This window comes from Leiobunum rupestre, chromosome 2 (genome assembly GCF_980474605.1).
Source record: "Leiobunum rupestre chromosome 2, qqLeiRupe1.1.hap1, whole genome shotgun sequence".
NCBI classification, from domain to species: Eukaryota; Metazoa; Arthropoda; class Arachnida; order Opiliones; family Sclerosomatidae; genus Leiobunum; species Leiobunum rupestre.
In genome coordinates this window covers 54,360,073-54,379,836 of record NC_143385.1, presented here as the reverse complement: position 1 = coordinate 54,379,836, position 19,764 = coordinate 54,360,073, and the positions used below count along the sequence as shown (strand labels likewise).

Genomic DNA, 19,764 nt, shown 5'->3' with positions numbered 1-19,764 from the left:
CTACGAGTCAAGTTTAAAATATTATAATTAAATAAGTCCATCATTCTTATCTACAAATCTATATTTTAGTATTATATTTAAATAAAGAAATGATTATCTACAAATTAATATTTTAAAGGAATTTTTTATAATTAAAGAATATATTATTCTAAATATATTACAATATTATATTTAAATAAGGGTATTATTCCTATCTACAAATCAATATTTTAAATGAAAATATTATAATATTACAATTAAATAGGGACATTAAGTCCATCTACAAATCAGAATTATAAATAAATATATTATATAATAATGAAATAAGATCATAATTGTCTAAAAATCAACATTTTTAAATGAATACATTTTAATATTATAATGAAATAAGTATATATAACTATATATATATAATTATATATATATATACATTATTGTTACCTTCGAATCAATTTTTTATGCCATAAATTGGAGTTAGAATTTTGTTGCACGCAGATACTTGATCAGTAAATGGAACCAACATATGTGAGCGGAGTTTCAATATGGCGAAATGAGGTTCTTGTATGGCTTTGATAAGGTGGAAGTCTTTCGTGTGTTTCTCTGGTAATATATAACTCGTACCACGTACATGCCTGTAATTGTTTTTATTTTGATTCGGTGGGGTTTATATTAAGGTTAAGGACACTTAAAGAGCTAATACGTATAATTTATGTCTTAATACATATATTATTTAAAAAAATATATCTTAACACACATAATGTTTATCGCATGTAATGTTAATAATGTTAATAATGTTAAATGCATATAAGCAGAAGTAAATGAAGTTCATTTACTTCTGATATAAGGTTTATAAAAATTCCTTTAATCGCATGTAAGGTTTACAATATTTTCTTTAGTCACATGCATAAAGTTTATAAAAATTCCTTTAATCGCATATAAGGTTTATGAAATTTTCTTTAATCGCATGCAAGGTTTATAAAAATTCCTTTAATCACAAATAAGGTTTATAAAAATTCCTTTAATAGCATATAAGGTTTAGAAAAATGACTTTAATCGCATATAAAGTTAATAAAAATTCCCTTAATCGTATATAAGGTTTATGAAATTTTCTTTAATTGCATGCAAGGTTTATAAAAATTCCTTTAATCACAAATAAGGTTTATAAAAATTCCTTTAATAGCATATAAGGTTTAGAAAAATGACTTTAATCGCATATAAAGTTAATAAAAATTCCCTTAATCGTATATAAGGTTTATAAAATTTTCTTTAATTGCATGCAAGGTTTATAAAAATTCCTTTAATCACAAATAAGGTTTATAAAAATTCCTTTAATAGCATATAAGGTTTAGAAAAATGACTTTAATCGCATATAAAGTTAATAAAAATTCCCTTAATCGTATATAAGGTTTATGAAATTTTCTTTAATCGCATGCAAGGTTTATAAAAATTCGTTTAATCACAAATAAGGTTTATAAAAATTCCTTTAATAGCATATAAGGTTTAGAAAAATGACTTTAATCGCATATAAAGTTAATAAAAATTCCCTTAATCGTATATAAGGTTTATGAAATTTTCTTTAATTGCATGCAAGGTTTATAAAAATTCCTTTAATCACAAATAAGGTTTATAAAAATTCCTTTAATAGCATATAAGGTTTGGAAAAATGACTTTAATCGCATATAAAGTTAATAAAAATTCCCTTAATCGTATATAAGGTTTATAAAATTTTCTTTAATTGCATGCAAGGTTTATAAAAATTCGTTTAATCACAAATAAGGTTTATAAAAATTCCTTTAATAGCATATAAGGTTTAGAAAAATGACTTTAATCGCATATAAAGTTAATAAAAATTCCCTTAATCGTATATAAGGTTTATGAAATTTTCTTTAATTGCATGCAAGGTTTATAAAAATTCCTTTAATCACAAATAAGGTTTATAAAAATTCCTTTAATAGCATATAAGGTTTAGAAAAATGACTTTAATCGCATATAAAGTTAATAAAAATTCCCTTAATCGTATATAAGGTTTATGAAATTTTCTTTAATCGCATGCAAGGTTTATAAAAATTCCTTTAATCACAAATAAGGTTTATAAAAATTCCTTTAATAGCATATAAGGTTTAGAAAAATGACTTTAATCGCATATAAAGTTAATAAAAATTCCCTTAATCGTATATAAGGTTTATGAAATTTTCTTTAATCGCATGCAAGGTTTATAAAAATTCCTTTAATCACAAATAAGGTTTATAAAAATTCCTTTAATAGCATATAAGGTTGAGAAAAATGACTTTAATCGCATATAAAGTTAATAAAAATTCCCTTAATCGTATATAAGGTTTATAAAATTTTCTTTAATTGAATGCAAGGTTTATAAAAATTCCTTTAATCACATATAAGGGTAATAAAAATTCCTTTAATCGCATATAAGGTTTATAAGAATTCCTTTAATCGCATATAAGGTTTATAAGAATTCCTTTAATCGCATATAAGGTTTATAAGAATTCCTTTAATCGCATATAAGGTTTATAAGAATTCCTTTAATCGCATATAAGGTTTTTAAGAATTCCTTTAATCGTATATAAGGGTTATAAAAATTCCTTTAATCGTATATAAGGTTTATAAAATTTTCTTTAATTGCATGCAAGATTTATAAAAATTTCTTTAATCACATATATAAAGTTTATAAAAATTCCTTTAATCGTATATAAGGTTTATAAAATTTCTTTAATTGCATGTAAGGTTTATAAAAATCCCTTTAATCGCATATAAGGTTTTATAAAAATTTCTTTAATCGCATATAAGGTTTTATAAAAATTCCTTTAATCACTTATAAGGTTTATTAAAATTCCTTTAATCACTTATAAGGTTTATTAAAATTCCTTTAATCACAAATAAGGTTAATAACAATCCCTTTAATCGTATATAAGGTTTATAAAAATTCCTTTTAACCCATATAAGGTTTATAAAAATTCCTTTAATCACATATAGGGTTTATAAAAATTCCTTTAATCGCATATAAGCATAGGTCAACGTGCCCGGGCTCAGGTATTTTAAATCAATATTGTGAGCCTGAGACGAGACCGATAAGTTTACACGTTAAAGCCGAGCCCGAGCTGAGGTATTGTGGAACGCACATTGTAACTAGTGAGCCCGAGCTTGAGCCCCCGTAAAAATACAAATAACTTCGAACTCAAGCTCTATCCCATTTCAAGATTCACATTACTTGGAGCTCGAGCCCGAGCCCGTATTAAAAATTGGCATGCATTTAATAGGCCCCTTAATAATTTAATTTTTATACCCTTTTTTAATAACAAAAGACCTTCATTGATTTGTACCCTTTTTTTAAAAATTAAACTCCCTTAAAAAATCATTTACGACCCTTTATCTATTTTGTCGTTATTTAAAATAAAGTAACTACCAGTAAGAAACAGCAAGACGATTTTTTGAACATTTATTGAACTATTAATGCTTTTTTCGACATGGTCGGTCTACCGCGTTTTCGTTTTTGGCCAATCGGCACAGTTTTCACTTCGTCAGGAGCGGCAGTTAATTTTTGATGTAAAGCTATTCCAAAGATATGTTTGCATTTATACTGTTTTAGATACGTAGGGCATGTACACATAGCAGAACGCTAGTTATCGGAATCCATAGTCACAACCCATAATCTAGTTTGAAACTTTTTAAACGTATTAAATACTTGCCAATTCAACTTTTCGGCTTGTCTTTGATAAGAAACAATATCTTGCTCCTTAAGACATGGAATAGTTGAAGGTTTAATAAAAAAGAATTTGGTACTCCCCTTACTTCTAACGCGTATATTAGAAGAATTTGTCTTTATCCAGGAATAGGCGCTAGTCATAATTTTGACATCATATTCTGGGATTTCAGAGAAAGCTATACAATTTACGGACGAGGGATCTCTTGCAATTGACCATTATCTAACAATATTAGATGCCACTTCAAAAAATCTTCCTAGTGGATGTCTCTCCCTGAAAGTCCCAAGAGATTTTTCCAACGATTCGTTGACTCGAGGCAATTGTTTGTACAAGGAGATTTTAGATCTACCCCTTCATACCACCCGCAATGTTTTTCAAGATACTCATCGTTAAAATACGTTAGAAATTCTCGAGTGCTCTGTACTTCTTTCCATTTTTTAAGAAACAGCATTTTTCCAACATTAAACTCATTTTCCGTTTTACTAAGTTGTAAACTATAAATGTCGGACTTTACCTCTGCTCGTACGTTTTTTCCTCCGATAAGACCTAACCTTTTGTCCACATTTCGAATGACATGAGCCCAACAAGTGATTCTTTTTTTATCTGAACCAAAGACACTACAAAAAGCATTATAAATTGCGTCCGCACAATCAAAAACCAGAATTTCGGGATTAAACTGCGCTGTTAATTTTAAAGTTTTGAACACGAACTCAAAGTCATCTTTAGCTTCCCCATCGGTAACTGAAAGTCCAAATGGATTAAATTTTCGATCTTGGTCAGAGCTTCCGACGACTATCACAGGAAACCCATTCCAATTAAGTTTGTAGGTTGCGTCGGCATGGAGTACTCTTGATATTGGCAGTTGCTGAATTAGTCTTTGTGTGGTGAAAAAAACGCCGAACCTGATCTCTGTGTTAGTGCAGTAATTCAAAACGTAGGGTTCGTTTAAGTCTTCTGGCACAAATGACCTGTTTTCACAAGCCTCCTTGAGATTTTGTAAATGTAAAATGGGTGAACCTGACAAGAGAAAGATTTATCAAAAATAAAAATATATTCAAAAAGTTTACTAACCAATTTTTTTTCGAATCTGGTGCAAGTAATTTTGTACTTGTGATGACTTCGGTTCTTTAAACCCTGGTCACGTAACGCTTTTAGGATTAATTTTGGCTTGTCTATTTGAAGACTAACAAGTCTCGTGATTTCCAACTTTATGTCTTCATTTAAACCCCTTGTTTTTGTGTTGTGGGTGTGACTGTCAGTTGTCTTGAACATAAAAACTGCATCGTCATCAGGAGATAGATGCAAGTAGGCTTTATTTGGACATTTTCTAGAATACTTGCAATCGTAGAACATTTTATTTCCAGAACTAGGATATGTGATTCGCCGTAGTTTGAATGTTTTAAGGGACATCAAGTACTGTTTCGCTTCTTCTAGGGAATAAAATGTTTTTCCCATAACCCAATCAAGTTGATTATCGCGACTGGCTTTTTTTGGACTAACTATTTCTTCGGATTTATATAAATCAGAGTCGTAAGGCGAAAGAACTTGGGACGCCATTGTCAAACCGCAGAAAATTAAGAAAGGTATATATATAAACTTTGTTATCGGAAGTAAATATATTTTTTTAGATAACGTAATCAACAAACAGATAAAGGGTCCAAAATAAATTTTTTGGATATTTTGTAATGGAAACAAGTTGGCAAGCCAAAATACACCTCTCCTCGGAAGAATGGTCCCTAGTGGTATTAATTTCTCGACACGACCCCCAAAGATATCTCCGCAATTCAGAGTTATTTACGAAAAACGTATTCTCGGTTTAGACCCTGCCCGGTATAAAATTTTAATTTTAATTTAAATAATTGAGACGAAACAATCGAGTTTAAATTATTCAGAATATTATAAATTAAGTAGTTACAACAGCGAGTTAGATTTACTAAAACAATGCACAATTGAATTTAACCCTTTTTACAGTACATGTTTATTAGTTGAATATAATACTAAGCAAATTTTAATGAAAGAAATATCTACAGATGGTATTTGTATTTTTCTCGCTTACGAAATACTTGCCGCATCTTTAACGCTCATTTTATTTCAACACTCGTACATGTAGACTTCCAGTTGACGTTGTGACACATACCGCATGAAAAAGACCAATGCCATCCAATTTCCAATATCATATAATGACTCGCACACCCAGGAAATCATTGACTGCGTTAGAAATCGTAGATATCCAAATATCCACACCAAATATATTTACAAGAAGCAAAAACCTTACCATCAACAAAGCACAGAGAGCCACTTCACTAACCGCAGCTCTTAAAGCAATAAACGTTAAATTATCAACTTTGAATTAACACAACTATATATAGGTCGTTAATAATACCCGTAAATAAATAACAAAAAGTAACAAAGTGGACCACCCACAGGGTCTACCCTTTAACCCTCTTATCTCGGCTGACTGCGCTAAAACAAGATTCAACCTTTAAAATTTCATTCGTAAAAAAACCAGATTAGGCCTTCATAAATTCATTAATAAACAAGATTCAACCTTTAAAATTTCATTCGTAAAAAAAACCAGATTAGGCCTTCATAAATTCATTAATAAAAAATGACTTTATTACCTATTATGCGTGTCTTAATTTCAGTGAACCTAAGCAGCTATCGGTGGTTCTGTGGTAGAGCGCTCGACTGCCAAGCCGAATGGCCTGGGTTCGAAACCTGGGTGGCGCATTTGTTTTTAATCAATAGAGAAAAGCTAAATTAGAATTTCTTCGATGCAAAAATTTCAATTTCAATTCTACCAAAATTTCGTAATATTAAATACGCTTCCGATAAAGCTGAAGGTCTAATTTTCAATAAGGCGTAACAAGTGTCGGTGGTTCTGTGGTAGAACGTCCGCCTGTCAAGCAGGAGGTCTCGGGTTAAAATCCCGCCCGATGCGATCGCAAATTGATACTAAGACGAATACCGTGTACAACTGGTGGAAACCCTGCCATTGGACGTTGAGAGGTAGCATTACACTCAGCACTCGGTCCATCCCAAAGTCATTAAGAAGAAGTTGGAGAGAAATCGCCCATATAAACACAACAGACTCAACATGCACAACCATCAGAACACAAACTCAACACTCACAACCTACGCATAAACATTACAAAAACGTAACACACCAACCGTCACAACCAAACCGCAAATGAATCCGTTAACTCTCACCGTCACACGGTGGTTTTGCCAACCCTTCGAGAAACTGCGGACGCAGAGATTACACTTTGCACCGAAAATGCGAACGCGTTCGCAAGCCTGACAGACAGACCCACAGACAGACACGGTGATTGTATAACCCCTCCTAGGGGACTTTGTCCTCTCGGAGAGGTAAAAAGGGTAGAAATCAACAAGGGACTTTTATCATTAAAAAAGGGTCTAAAAAATGGATTTTTAAGGGGCCTAATAAAATAAATGCGTTAATTAAGACAGAGTTTATAGTTAGGTAGTTTGAATGTAGTTAAAATTACTCAATATAATTTATGATATTTACTTAAGTGTAAGTGTGTTTTGGTTTATTTTTCAATCACGATGAACTAAGACAAATCTAGTCTTAGACACTTGAGTACCAGTTCTGTACAACTACGTAGAAGGGATATATATTGTTGGGTTATTGATGAAAGTTAAATCTAGAACGTTCCATAGATTGTTCTGAATAAAAATAAACATTTATAATTTTGCATAATTCTGGTTGCCATTTTATTTTCTAATCACTCGCCCACAACATTACAGTTCTGGCAATCCCGAATCAAATAAATTTTCGATATAACGGCGACGGGAAATTATTCTCATAAATTTATCGCGCGGCCTTAGGGAATATTCTTTTAACAAAATTTCGATAAACTATCGTTTATTTAAAATCGGCCCGATTCCGTCAAAATTATAAACCAACAAGTTGGCAAGCCAAAATATACCTCTCCTCGGAAGAATTGTCCCTAGTGGTATTAATTTCTCGAGATAACCCTTAAAGATATATCTCCGCAATTTAGAGTTATTTGTTAAAAATATTAACCAATTTCTATCCCGCCCGGTATAAAATTTTAATTATAATTAAAATAATTGAGACGAAACGACCAATTTTAATTTATTCAGAATATCATAAGTTAAGTAGTTACAACAGTAAGTTAGACGTACTATAACAATGCACAATTGAATTAAACCCTTTTACAGAACAAGTTTATCAGTTAAATATAATACGAAGCAAATTTTAATGAAATATCTACAGAGGCTTTTTGGAATTACTCGCTTACGAAATACTTGCCGCATCTTTAACGCTCATTTTATTTCAACACTCGCCCTTGATGAAGATACCGTAGATATCTGGTAGTGGACGACTCGTTCACTTCCTGTTGACGTTGTGACGCATACCACATGAAAAAGACCAATGCCGTCCAATTTCCAATATCATATAATGACTCGCACACCCAAGAAATCATTGACTGCGTTAGAAATCGTAGATATCCAAATATCCACACCAAATGTATTTACAAGAAGCAAAAACCTTACCATCAACAAAGCACAGAGAGCCACTTGACTAACCGCCAGCTTTTAAAGCAATTAACGTTAAATTATATCCTTTGAATTAACAGAACTATATATAGGTCGTTAAGAAAGTGGACCACCCACAGGGTCTACCCTTTAACCCTCTAATCTCGGCTGACTGCGCTAAAACAAGATTTAACCTTTAAAAAATACCAGATTAGGCCTTCATAAATTCATTAATAAAAAAAGACTTTATTACCTATTATGCTTACGATGCCTGTCTTAATTTCAGTGAATCTAAGCAGCTATCGGTGGTTCTGTGGTAGAGCGCTCGACTGCCAAGCCGAATGGTCTGGGTTCGAAACCTGGGTGGCGCATTTGTTTTTAATCAATAGAGAAACGCTAAATTAGAATTTCTTCGATGCAATAATTTCAATTTCAAATCTATTTCAATTAAACCAAAATTTCGTACTCTATTAAATACGCTTCCGATAAAGCTGAAGGTCTAATTTTCAATAAGGCGTAACAAGTGTCGGTGGTTCTGTGGTAGAACGTCCGCCTGTCAATCAGGAGGTCTCGGGTTCAAATCCCGCCCGATGCGATCGCAAATTGATACTAAGACGAATACCGTGTACAACTGGTGGAAACCCTGCCATTGGACGTTGAGAGGTAGCATTACACTCAGCACTCGGTCCGTCCCAAAGTCATTAAGAAGAAGTTGGAGAGAAAACGCCCATATAAACACAACAGACTTAACATGCACAACCATCAGAACACAAACACAACAAATTCAACACTCACAACCTACGCATAAACATTACAAAAACGTAAAACACCAAACCGTCACGACGGTGAGCGAAAAAACACCATCCAAACCAAACCGCAAATGCATCCGTTAACGCTCACCGTCACACAGTGGTTTTGCCAACCCTTTGAGAAACTGCGTACGCAGTGATTACACTTTGCACCGAAAATGCGAACGCGTTCGCAGTCCTGACAGACAGACACACCCACAGACCCACCCACAGACCCACACACAGACCCACCCACAGACCCACACACAGACCCACCCACAGACCCACCCACAGACCAACCCACCGACAGACACGGTCGTTGTATAACCCCTCCTAGGGGACTTTGTCCCCTCGGAGAGGTAAAAAGCGAACGGTCGTTATAATACCCTCTGTAAATATTTCTTTCATTAAAATGTGCTTCGTATTATATTCAACTGATAAACTTTTACTGTAAAAAGGGTTTAATTCAATTGTGCATTGTTATAGTACGTTTAACTCACTGTTGTACCTACTTAACTTATGATATTCTGAATAAATTAAAATTGGTCGTTTCGTCTCAATTATTTTAATTATAATTAAAATTTTATGCCGGGCTGGATAGAACTGGGATAACATTTTTAACAAATAACTCTGAATTGCGGAGATATATCTTTAAGGGTTATCTCGAGAAATTAATACCACTAGGGACAATTCTTCCGAGGAGAGGTATATTTTGGCTTGCCAACTTGTTGTTATCACAATTTTGCAGGAACTCATTGGCTACGTTCAGCGGGACTCAGCGGACTCAGCGCTGAGGTCAGCGCTGAGCGTTGAGCTTACTGTACGATTTTTTTAACTTCCGGTTTCTAAGTCATGTTGCTCAACGAAGTCAGCGGTCGGAGGAGCAGGTTTTTCCGTTGCTCATCGGTGTCGTGACGTCATTCGACAAAGTTAAAGGAGGGGTAGCAGACGATATTTTGTTCGTTAAGTCAGCGAACTATAAATCGTACAACAACTTTTAGATTTTTGTGACGTAGCGTTGATTTAAGAACTCAACGATAACTCAGCGGTTTTTCTCCGTTGATAGTTGTTGAACGCAGCCATTGACTATTATTAATGACTAATTTCTACTTGGATAAATTCAATTTCATATTTTAATCAAACTCGATATTTTAAATAAATCACAATGTAAAATAAACAATAATCTGATTGGACCTACTAGGCGCCTGTAAGAGTATTACACACGCAACACAGGATGAAGTTAACTAACAGGGATCAGACTACTAGCGCCATCTAAATGTTTGTTAAAATATGGAGAAAGTACACGCTCACCATCTCACCATCGCGATGCATTCTTTAAGTAACCGTATAATAAGTTTTCTCTAAGCAGAGACGAATGAGAATCTTTACGCTTCGAAACATGTTCTTTTCATTCTTTTTAATGGTATGATGTCTGTACGCCGTTGGTTTTTATGATGACGGCGCACTGACATTTTGAAAATTTAAGATATCTCGTGTCTTTTTTCCAGGATTTTTAACTGATTACCAACTTAAGAACTTAATAGGTCTAGATAGTTAATTTTAAAATTTCAACAGATTTGGGTTTTCCGTCGATTACCTCTGTACAGCCTAGGAGGATTCAAGTAAACCTGGAGTGGTCGTCTCCCGTTTTAGGCGGAGCAGTAAAAAATTCACGGACATAACAAGTATCGCCATCTATCGTAGAACCTTTACACTTTTAATCGGCTTTTCGTCTGCTAGTTTTTCTTTTTGCGTATTTCTAGTCCCGTGTTTTTAGTTGGAATAGACAATGAATTTTAATATTCGAAAACTAGTACTCAGACGAATTTTTTAAAAACATGTAGAAAAGGTGGCGCTAAACTCGTGTGTCCGCGATTCTGGCTCACTAATTACAGTTTTCTACACCTATTTTCTACTTTCATTGCTTCCATTCTCGTCTCTTTTCAAATACAATATTAAATGTTGTTGAAATGCTCTGCATTATCGGGGGAATGCCACAAGTGATATTTGAAGTCGTTTAGTTTTTCCCAAATGGAATCGAAAATTGCAACCGGCTATAGCTCCTCAACCGTCAGTGGTAGAGCAATGACAGTGACACTTTATAAATATGAATTGACCACCCTGAATCCGAAAATGTAGGTTTCAGGGGCGGAATTCAATTATTTGAAAAGTTGTCAAAAATGACATCTGGCGTTTCCGCCTATTATCGCTTTGCAAAATACGACAACTCCACGTGAAAGGAAATAAAAAAATATTAAAAATTGCTCATGGTATCATTTTTCTATCGTTTACACGTTTTGAGAAAATTTAAGATAAATGCAAAAACTCCCTTAGTCGAAGACTTTTGTAACAGACTGTACACTGGTGTAACGCTTTGGTGTGGACTACACTGGGGCTGAAAAGATTGGGATCATTTTTTTATAATCACCTCGTAATCATTCCATAACTATCCCATAAATTACCAAAAGTGGATTGACGAAGAAATTAGTCTTAACTGATACTGTTCATTGGTCTGATCCGTATCATCATTTCTTCCTCCCCCAGCCAGTGATCCGGTCATTCACGCATGTTCCAAGACCACCTGGTTGTGGACAAACTGTCGACGAAACATTTTACAAGACACAAGTCGAGTGAAAACTCCCCGGCCGCATCTTCCTTCGGTCTCTGTGTTCTTTTTCAGCCCTGACTGCAACAACCTCTTCCCACTTTGAGCGCATAGGAATCATTTTCTTTCATTTTGTTTTGCCTTTTCTCGAGCGATCGAAATCAACAGGGTAGACAAGAGTTTCGTTGAACTTAATTGGGCACTGCTCAGAGTTGGTCGCGTCCTCCGCGGGCTAGTCAACCCATTTCCTGCACTGCAATAAATGCACCGATCGGGGAATGAATGTCCTCTATCTCTCCGAGTAACAAAATAAGCTCTTGATTGAAGAGATTGAAACTGGTGTTATAGATTAAAACATTTAATACTAGTTAATTCCAATGATTTACAATGATGTGCTCTATATATATACACTTTATTAAACTGATTACGTTATCAGTTTATCATAAAAAACATAAGGTCTAATATGACCAACTTTTAGAGTCTAGTGCGCCATCTAGAAGTTACAAATATTTCAACTTTTTTTTTATATATTTAATTTCGATGGCTTCTTAATGGGTCTTCCTGATCGAGTTGTTTCTGTTGGTTGCACTTTTACTGGAGACGAAAATGGAGGACGTGTGTTGGGAAATGGAGAGGTAGCGATCCGTGTTGCAGAGTGGAGAATTGCAGATGGAGTCTCATTCATGTTGCTTAATTGCGGTTTCATACGTAAAGCTGGCTTGGTTGAATTTCCAGAAGAATTTATTGTTGATGATGTAGCCCTTGATGACGTTGAAATTGGCATTGGTGGTAGCTGAGTTACTGCGACTTGAGAAGCTTTAGATAAAGTTGCCAATGGCATAGTTGACGGGATTGATGCAGTTGGTATTGGAACTGTGATTGCTCCTTGCCTCTTCTCTTTGACACATGCATTCCATAGTAAAGGCTGGTGCGATTCCTGAAATGCTGAATTTCTTTTTATTATCGGAGAAGCTTTGATTGGAAAAGATTTATCTTGGTTTTGGGTGATGGTTGTAAAGTCATTTCGGATTACTTGTTTGGTAGTGTGGTTCCCTAGATCAGGATTTATACTCGTTCGGACTCGTAAATGGGCTCTTGTCTTTCTCAAAATTCTACCAGAAGTGTCCTTTACAAGATATGAATGTGGTTCTTCTGTTGGTTGGATGATGTTAGCCGCAATCCAGTCCCTCGGCCCTTTTTGATAATATACCGCATCTCCTATGTTAAAAAAAAATGGGAACTGGATGGCGAGAGGTAGTTTGGTCTCGTTTCATCCTCTCACTTCGTACTTTGAGTTCATCCTGAATATGTTTTATTGGGTACTGTGGTCTCAGTGTTTCTTTAGAGGTAGTGTCCTGAGTTCGTATTTGACGTCCCATCATCATCTGGGCTGGAGTCGGTAAGTTTCCGGTTGGTGTTGCTCGGTACTCCATCAATACGTAGTTTAAATCACGACCTTCGCTTTTCGACTTCACTAAGAGACTTTTTTATGGTTTGCACAGATCTTTCTGCCATTCCATTGGAGCGGGGATAATAGGGACTACTAGTCACATGTTTAACACCCCAGTTGGTTAGAAATTCTTTGAATTGATAGGATGAGAATGGTGGGCCATTATCTGACATTAAACGTATTGGAGCACCGTATCGAGCAAAATGTGGATTCAGGAAATTGATTATTGATTCAGCTGTGGTGTTGTTTAGTTCTTGAGCTTCAATAAACTTTGAAAAATAGTCAACAAGTATAATGATTTTTGAATTATGTACCTGGCATAGATCTGTGGCCACCGATTCCCATGGAAACTCTGGAATATCATGGGGATGGAACTGTATTGATGGATTAGATGAATCTCGTGAACGACAGACCGTGCAGGCTTTAATGTAATGTGTTATATCCGACGTCATCTTTGGCCAAAAGACATGCATTTTCACTTTCGCTATACAGGCTGAAGTCCCTTGATGTACGGAATGTAACGGCCTAATGACACCTGTTCGCATTGCTGGTGGAATGATTAAACGATTACCCCTGTAAAGTAACCCATCCTCTTCATGTAGCTTTTCTTGGTATGGTCAATAATCTGCAAGAGCTAGAGGCATTTTCTTCTGAGATGAAGGCCAGCCTTTGTAAATGTACTCGAGTAGAATTTGATATAACGAATCTTGCTGTATTTCTTTCTGGAGTATGGAGCGTCTCTCCTCAGACAGAGTGGTTACTGAGTGTATGGCGGCATATGGGCCTTCCATTTCAGAGGTGTCAATAGTAGCTTCTGGTAATGCAGCTCGTGACAATGTATATGCTATTGGGAGTTTAGTACCTGGAACATATTTGAGATTGAATGTATAGCGTAATAAACGTAGCAGCATACGTTGAAGTCTTGGAGATAAGAGGTTCATGGGTTTCTGTACTATCGCTAGCAATGGCTTGTGATCAGTCTCGATAGTTGTATGCTTACCAATAATGTAGAAGTGAAATTTTTCACATGCAAACAGTATAGCTAGGAGCTCTTTTTCAATTTGAGCATACCTTTGTTGCGTCGGGTTCATGGTTGTAGAGGCATATTCTATCGGGCCACCATCTTGCAATAAAGCAGCTCCCATACCCTTGGAGCTGGCGTCCACTGTAATAGTGCAAGGGGATGCTGGTTTGAGGGCTGTCAGAATAGGAGTGCATGATATCATTTTCTTGAGTTTGTCATAGACTTCCTGTTTATGCGAGTCCCAAATAAAAAGCGCATCTTTTTTCAAGAGGGCTCGCAAAGAAGCAGCCTGTTCTGAATATCCTGGAAGAAATTTAGTCACGTAATTCACCATACCCAGAAAGCGTAGGAGAGTCTGCTTGTCCGTCGGTGGAGGAAGTTTGGTTATTGCTTTGGTACGCTCGGGATCAACTTATATTTTGTCTGGTGAAATTATGTGACCAAGATATTTGATTTTCGATACGGCCAATTGTAGTTTCTTGGAAGTAAATGTAAGTCCAGCTTCTTTGGCTCTTTCCAATATACGTTGGTGAAGTTGGTTGTGTTTCGGAACATCTTCAGACATCAGTAGAAAATCATCCGTTGCTATTGACGTGGTTGGGAATTCTTGTGGGGGGGGAAATCTCATGCATAAATTGTTGGAAAACCTCCGATGCTAGGCACAACCCATAAGGGAGGCGTAAGTAACGGAAGGTAGCAAATGGCGTGGTGAATGTACATAAATAGGAACTTTCTTCAGTTAATTATACTTGCCAAAATGCATTTTTCGCATCCAAAACTGTGAAGATCTTGTGGCCATGTAACTTTGGAAAAATTTGCTGTGCAGTTTCCATCAGATTGTGAGGCCGAAGTATAGCAAGATTCAGTTTTCTTGGGTCCAAGCAAATACGAACCTCCCCATTTGGTTTTCTCTGCATTACCATCGGATGTACCCATGGAGTTGACTCACGGACTGGAGTAATCACACCTTCTTTCAGCATTCTTTGTATTTCTAGAAAAACTGGTTGTTGAAGAGCAAATGGTAATTTATGTGCTACAGAGACATGCGGTGTTACATTTGGCTTTAGTTCTATGTTATACTTAAATGGTAGTATTCCTATTTTGTCAAAAAGCTGAGAGAATTCATTAATAATGTTCTGTGGTGTTACCGATGTTAGTTTGACAGGTTCACAGCTTGAGGAAGATCCAACAGTTGGCAGATCTGCTGACCGTCGTTCCAAGAGGTTTGAATGTTTTACAGATTCCAATAATGCACAAGGCATTGCAGGATTTTTCCGAATTCTTTGAACCAGTTTCCGCAACTCCAACGCAGAGGCTCCTAAAATTGGAGTATAATTGTGGGGAGTAACGTAGTATAGGAGACTTCCTGAGGCTTGAATTGAAGCTCCTGGTAAGGTGACAACACCAAGTACAGGTACTAGATGACCAGTATAGGCAAGGATACGTCTTGGTGGAGGACGAATTTTGGGCTGAGTAAGTAGTGTACCATAGACCTGTTGTGGCAGGATGTTAACTTGCGACCCAGAGTCTAATATAAACGCTTTGACGATTGTGCTGAATGTTGAATTTCTGAACTGTCTGAACTATTTGACTATTTTGTTGAATGCTGAAATTCTAAACTGGATTATTGCACACATATATGAAATCGTACCATTCGTCATTGTCTGTGAAGGGGGTTGTACTGGTAGCTTCACACACAGCTATTATTGAATGCAAATAAAGGTCGGTGGATTGTTCCACTGGAGTGAGTGTCTGTGGTTCAAAGAAATACTTGTCATATTGATGTTGATCTTGGAGTTGTGAAGTCCCATAGGTATATGCCGTAACATCTTCCTGTGATGATTCCATATTTCGATGGTCAGGGTTAAGGCGTACATGGTCGAGATAGTTAGAACTGTTCTGATCATGATATTCCCCATAATCATAATTTTGACGTTCACTTTCTATAACGGCTATAGAATGGGAAGGGCGAGAGCGGCACAATCCTGCCCAATGTCCTCTCCTGTGACAATTGTGACATATAGATTCAGCTGCTGGACATCGACCTGGCCGATTATGAAGAAGCCCACAATTTAAGCAATTGGTGTTTGGTCTTGATACAAATGGAAGTCGAGCAACTCCAACTCCAGCTTCTAAGGGAAAACGGTTATGGCCCCTTTGATATGAGTGATTAATATACCGTTGAGGATGTTGAGTGCGGAGATTGACATTTGGATGCCAAGAACCTCGAGATGAAACCGTTGGGCGAGAACGGGAGCCATTGAAAACATTACGTGAGTGCTGTATATGATATCGAGAACCATGGTCACCACGGAAAACGGCATCCACAGTTATCGATGGTTGAGTTGAGGTAGAGCGATTCACTATTGCAGCTTGGGTTGCGGAGGTCTCATCAGTTTGACATAATGAAATAGCTTCAGGGAGCGTAAGATTCCGTCGGGCAAACAGTAACTTCCGTAATTCAGAGTTGTAGATGCCAGCAAGAATCTGATATCGGAGTAATGAGTCAGATAATGTACCAAAATCACAATTTTGTACTTTGGTCCGAAGATCCGTAAGGAAATCATCAAAGGGTTGATATTGTGATTGCAGAGAGTGAAAGAATGTATATCGATAAGAGTAAGGGTTGTCATAGGAGGAATAGTAAGTATCAAAAGCAGCATAGATTTTATCCAATGTCGGACTGGTTTGGCCATTTTGAGGTTGAATAGCAAGAGTATCATAAACTTTCCGACCCTTTGGTCCAACAGTATATAAAAAAGAGGCTACTTGCGTATCCGAATCCTCAGCTCTTAGCTTAGATGCAACAGCGTAGATTTTGAAATTATCCTTATAGGCTTTCCAGGCAGTGGCTGGATTCGCGGTACCAGGTTCAAAGTGATCGGGTCCTCGGAAAGTTGACATCATGGCAAGGTGAGAGCAGCACTTCTGACACCATGAAGTAATTGAAACTGTTGTTATAGATTAAAACATTTAATACTAGTTAATTCGAATGATTTACAATGATGTGCTCTCTATATATATACACTTGATTAAACTGATTACGTTATCAGTTTATCATAAAAAACATAAGGTCTAATATGACCAACTTTTAGAGTCTAGCGCGCCATCTAGAAGTTACAAGTATTTCATTGATAATATTCATTCAGGCTACCTACGGATTTAGCGGAGAGTCCGATGTTTTCGATGTATTTCAAATAAATCACCTGAATCAGACAACACTTCCATTTTTTTGATCGAACGACAAAAGCTCCAGTTGGCAGTTTTGTTTCTCCATACCAGAAAAGGACTTTTGCGCTGTCAAAAATTTGTTTTAAAATGGTAGGCGGCTTTATATTTTAAAACAATAGCTAAATGTGTGTAACTAATTTTCGGGAGATAACTCTATCACTGGCTAAACTGTTTTAAGCTGAAAATAAAAGTGTGTATGGTGATTATCAATTTGGAATCGTCCATGGTAAAAGGCCAGCTGGACCCGCGATGAAGTAGTCCGTTGTGGACTCATTTAACTTTAAAATTCTGCTATCCCCACCATATCGTTAATTGCCTTCAACGGCGTCGAATCGTAAAAGGGAACTACCCAATTCAAATTAACAAGAACCACGTCAATGATGGTGTAGAATATAATTGGAATATAATTAATGGTTTCACGTAACACGCAAAATCGCAGCTCCGTTAAAACGAAATGACGGATGACGGCTGCCAGGTTTTGTCCACGTCGGAAATGTTTTCCTTTACACGCGGCAATACATTAGACTCTGAAGTTCTCGAATTGAGTACACGGAATTTAAAATACACTCTATTTAATACGCTAGAAACACTATGTCAGATAGGTCAGTCATATTTTCGGAGTAACACCGAAAACTCTAAAATTGCTCCTAGCCTTATAGGCGAACTTGGCAGCCCTGAGCAGAATTTAAAGAGATAAAGGATTAGTTTGATCTATGAATATATCCAATGGTCAAGCCGAAAATTGGTCCTTTTATAGTTGTGGGTCTCGTTGACCTTCTTGTGAATACGGGCCGGAGTCCACTTTGGGGCATTTCATTTTTAAAAGGGCAGGATCAGTAACAGACGATAGATTTATAAATCCTAAGTTGGAATTTTCTGTTCACGGGGAAAATGAAAAGGGTACTATTTCACCATTTCGATCCAATTAGCGTGAAAATCCATTTATTTATATTTAATTTGTTTAATTTAAGTATCTAAGACAAAGACTCGTCAACAGTCAAATATTTTATCACTAAATTAGTATGAAATGAGTTGATATATTAATACACATGGATTATCTTATGTGTAAATCCTTGGTTTTTTCGTCAAGGTCAAATTCGTTTTTTGTTTAGGTCCATTCGAGATTGTCGAGTTCTTCGATGCTCTCTTAATCGTTTTTTTAATTCAGGTTTTTAGACCAGCTGTTAATCCCTCTTTACAGGATCCTCTGAAAAGTCTTATTTCTAAGATTTTCCCTGATAATCTAAAGACGGTCATGTCAATCCATTTAAATACGGTAAGGCTAAACCATCAAACACTAATCTCCGACAACAAGGAAAATTTAGGGGAATCGCATTCAACGACGTAAAATTTAAAAACCCACACACCTTTTCGCTTAACCGTTAAAGCCATTAGCGGAAATTTTGACTTGCAGTGTAATTAGGGGTTGCGTGTCTCGGAAATGCAATTATTCATTGGATAGCTGATGAAATTCCCCCTTAGTGCAACCCCCCTCAACTGGATTTTTCAAGTGCATAAAACAGTTAACGCGCCGTTCGAAGCACAGTTTCCACAGCGCATCTACGAAATTGTCTCTGTTCGCATCTGCACTTCCAAATTGGTAAGTTGGTTTTTCCTCTTTTGTTGTTACACGAGCGGCGTTTCGTGGTCGTCGACTGGGCACTTCATAATTGAGGCTTCTAACCAAAAAACAGAGTCAAATACGGGCTTGAATGAGCACGTCTATAATATTTAGAAAAACGTATGAAATTCTGTGCCGAAACCCCGTTCTAAAATTAGGAAATACGTATGAAATTCTGTGCCAAAAACCCGCTTTAAATTAAGAAATACGTATGAAATTCTGTGCCAAAACCCCGCTTTAAATTAAGAAATACGTATGACATTCTGTGCCAAAACCCCGCTTTAAATTAAGAAATACGTATAAAATTCTGTGCCAAAAACCCGCTTTAAATTAAGAAATACGTATGGCATTCTGTGCCGAAAGCCCGTTCTAAAATTTAGAAATTCGTATGAAATTCTGTGCGAAAATCCTGTTCTAAAATTTAGAAATATGTATGGAAATCTGTGCGAAAGCCTTGTTAAACATATATTCAGTTGTTCAGGGTATACATTGGAAGTGGGAAAGAAATATAACCTTATAATATATTATATTATCATACACTAAAATTAAAATTTTAGTAAAATGATCCATTTCGTTTTCCTGGTGGGGACAGGGGTCGGGACACCCGTGGCGGAAATATTCCGACCACCCGTTGGGGGTTGGGGTCGTCCTCAAACGGCCATCCACAAACTCTGCCTCCCTGACGCTTGGGATTACAGGAGTACGCCACTACTCCCGGCGAGAGAAGCTGTTTGTGGAGGGCAAAGCACGATACCTTCAAGGTTGGTAAAATCGCGCAGGCACTAAGCATTGTAAATTTCAAATTATCCTAAATGATGGCAGC

At 36.2% G+C, this 19,764-nt stretch overlaps 2 protein-coding genes across 2 annotated transcripts in view; one reads left to right on the top strand and one right to left on the bottom strand.

The window, feature by feature from the left end:
- Positions 1-19,764, bottom strand: part of LOC149958410 (ras-related and estrogen-regulated growth inhibitor-like protein) — a 319,784-nt gene that overhangs the window by 36,336 nt on the left and 263,684 nt on the right. The window lies entirely within an intron of this gene.
- Positions 18,856-19,764, top strand: part of LOC149958411 (uncharacterized) — a 218,509-nt gene continuing 217,600 nt past the window's right edge. Inside the window, exon 1 of the mRNA XM_090164952.1 lies at positions 18,856-18,920. The gene's annotated coding sequence lies outside the window, so the exon portion shown is untranslated. The remainder of the gene's footprint in view (positions 18,921-19,764) is intronic.